We start from the raw sequence: 3,765 nt of genomic DNA, 5'->3' as shown, positions 1-3,765 counted from the left end.
GAAAATAGGCTTGTTGAACAAGTAGGCAACCAATATAATACCTGAGCCACTTCGCATTTTATTTTGGTTTTTATTGCATAGCATTCTAATGCAGTCAGCGAACTCCCCAAAATTCCCCTACGAAATTCCGGTTTATTATAGATCATAAGGCTTCTATTTTAGTCCAATCGTCTTTATTTTCTTTGATTATTACAAATCATTAGGCTTTTGTTATGATCTAGTCGTCCTCATTTGTTCTGGTTTAGTATTTATACAATCATCTGTATTTGCATTGTCTTTTTGACAAAAAAGAAAGACAACTCAAAGTAATAACAAAACAACTTTATTGATATACATAGGAATAGAAAAACATATAAAGCTTTCATAAATGAAATCCCAAAAGCTTACATTTATTTCGTAAATGAAAGTTTTTCAACAAATATACATAAAAAAAAACTAGTCTACTAAGAGGTAATATGAGGGGTGATCAAGTCAGTAGGCTCATTCCCAAGCCTTTCAAGAATTACATGCAAAAAGCATGAATCCTCTAGATGTTCAGCTCCATCAGCTGGCAATCTTCTCTCAGCCCCTTGAACAGTCTTTCCATGTCGGCTCTTATGTACATCAGCGGAAGATCATTGAGGGCGTTGATGGTGTGGTGGTCGATCTTGGATTCTTCTGGCCATTTTCTTGTTCTCTTGTCTTTCTTTCTTTGAGTCTAGTAATGTGAAGAAAATGTATAGACGTATTGAGATTTATAGACCCCAAAGGGAAGGGAAAAGGGAAGGGTGTTCCTTATCGACCTGGAGTGACTTTTCCGAGACACTAATAAATTTTGTGGCATTTGATTAATTCACGATTAGATGTGATTAGACAACCGTACAAGCTCTTTGAAAAGGTGATAATGATCATTTTTGTATTCACATGCATTAGGGTTCTGTACACAGTGATAATAGACTACCATAATATTTTATTATAACTAGGTGTTATCGATATGCATAGGATTATTATAGAACAATAAGTATTTATTATTAACTAAAGGGCATTCGATGGTATACTATGACATAAGTTGATAAATGTGAAATTGGTATTCAATTATTAAATGTTTGACAATGCAGTAGAAAAATTGAACATACAAGTTGTCACCCTCAACCATGTTTTTCCTCATTGTGTTTTCATTTGAAGACACAAAATGTAGTGTTTTCCTTGTTGATATCTATACGCCTATGCATGGATTTTCAGCAAAACATCCAACTAATAAAATTGAATATGGCAACAACAGGGTACTCTCTTTCAACCTTCAATATTGTGTTAAGTGACTCGGAAATATTTTTGGTCTTCACTTCATTTCTCTTGCGTAGAAAATGAGCCCTGCTCCATCTATGAAATCCAACGTCAAGCTCAAATGATCTAGCTACTGAGGGTGATCTATCCTTGAGTTGTTGAAAATGATCAGAGAACTCAGCTAAATCATATACATGAGCTTCCGAATAGTAGTGCTGAAGATAATATCCACACTTGAAATTTTGTCAGAGGTTTTCACCAAGATGCCTCATGCAAAATTCATGATGAGAATTATTATAATCCTTAGAAATAACATTTTCTATGCTCTTGTGCCTACCATAGATGATGCACAACTCTGGACCATTCTTGATTATAGACTTTAGTTGTTCGAAGAAGAAGCATCACACTTCTTGTCCATCACATAAAATGAAACTGAATAGATATGGTCCTCAATATTATGTGCAATGGTAGACAACAAGACACCCTTGTACTTGCTAGATAAACAAACATGTGTCATCAATGGCAACAACCTTTCTCATGTTTGCGAAATCTTGAATGCAAGCTCCATAAGCTAGGAATAACTACAAGTACCTGCCATCCTAATCAAGCTTAATGGCAATCAGTCCTGACCATCCTCTGGATTTCTTTCATCGATGGCCCTTTACCATCAACACACTTATTCACCATGAATGAGGCAATTATAGCCACCAAGACATGTCAATGATTTCCCGTAAGATGTTCAAATTCGAAAATGCTTATCAATGTGCTTGCTGATGTGAAACCTAGTCGTGCTATCATCATGATGCAAAGCATCCAATCATAATTAGGAGATTTGTAATCCATCTTATAAAATATTTTTATAACTCTTACTCATAGTAAAACTAAAAGGCTTTTTCATCGAACCTAACTTTAATGCCACAATTAACTCTTATTTGTTATCGAATGTTTTCTCAGAATAAAAAATAGTTCCATCAGGATAGTTGTGGCTGGCTTGTAATCCGATATCCTACCAACAACAGTAGGATGCTCTTTGACATCATTTGAAAAGACATCCATATTCCTCGGATGATCACCTCATCCCTCATTTTTCATTGTATCTTCATCGACTAATGATTATGGTGGGGATGGGTAAGGATTGTGCTGCTAATGTTGAAGCTTCTTGAGACTTTTCAATCATTTTTACCCTTAAAATAGGCCTAGAACCATCAGTAGCAACATCAAGTATGTATAGTCTCACATGCACATCATTCAATATGAAAAAAACACGTGTTTTTCACCAAGTAGATAAAACATTAATCATATAACTAATGCGCACATCACTGAGCTTACAATTTAACTGCCCACTTTCTATTACGCTCTAAACCAAGTCGTTGTACGTACCATCACAATGCGTGACAATAGGCATTGTCACATTATTCCTAGACTATTAATTCCAATTTTTTGCAGTCTCCACCCATTCACCCATGTTATCACCGCCTACTATAATATATTTCACAATCTAAATAAGAAACCTAGATTGGTAGATGAACTGTAACTAGCACAAGTCAAAATCTTCAAAGCCATAAAGCAACGAGAGAGAACTCTTACTAATTACCAGTCGAGCTAGTGGAATGACATGATAACTTCCCAAGACAATGTATACCAAAACAACCTCCAACTTCTACTTAGAATAAGAAGTAAACATAAGTTTACGAGAGGACCTTCGAAAATGCAGATTCCTGAATAATAGCTTCTACCGAATATTTTTGCTAAGTCCTCCGAATCTAGCTGAATCTCGAACATCAACCTGGAACAACTCTACACCTGGAGAAGGGTGTAGCAAGAGTAGCGTGAGTACAATCACACGTACGGGTAGGTATCATATGCCGACTACGATTAGAAAAACGCGTATAACAAGCAGAAATTAACAGATAAGATGATAGGAAATCAAGCTTACAATTATCACATCAACACAACAATTCACAAATATAGAATAGAAAAGTCTCTCTATGCTCAGATCATGACCTAAATTCAACTACTAAATCTTCAATGTCTTCACCTCACTAAGTAAGTGCCACGCAACCAACATAATCATTAAAGCAGACCACAACCAAAGGGCAAATAAGATAAAGGAAAACATCAATGATGTGAAATGCAATGCAAATGAATGGAATGCAATGCTATGGCCAATACCTCAAACCTGTATACACATGCCAAGAACGAAAACCTACACGTCTCAATAGTCATGAACCATGAAGGACCCGTAAAGTCCATGTAAACCCTTATCTCGACAAGAAACCTCGAGCAGCGAGTACAACACATTTCGCTCCGGTATCAACCATGGATCACGGAATCTCATTTCCTTTCATCAATGTTACGATAATATTTTTCACCAGTAGTGGCATGTCGCTTTTGTCAATTTCCATTCAAATCATATCAAGTTACCATAAGGGATGCAGAATGAAATGCCATACATGAATGCCAAACTCAATAGATGATTATCACGAGGGTTAGGGAAACACC

This window comes from Lycium barbarum, chromosome 6, assembly GCF_019175385.1.
Source record: "Lycium barbarum isolate Lr01 chromosome 6, ASM1917538v2, whole genome shotgun sequence".
Classification (NCBI taxonomy): Eukaryota; Viridiplantae; Streptophyta; class Magnoliopsida; order Solanales; family Solanaceae; genus Lycium; species Lycium barbarum.
The sequence above is the reverse complement of the archived record's forward strand: the minus strand, read 5'-3'. Positions refer to the sequence as shown.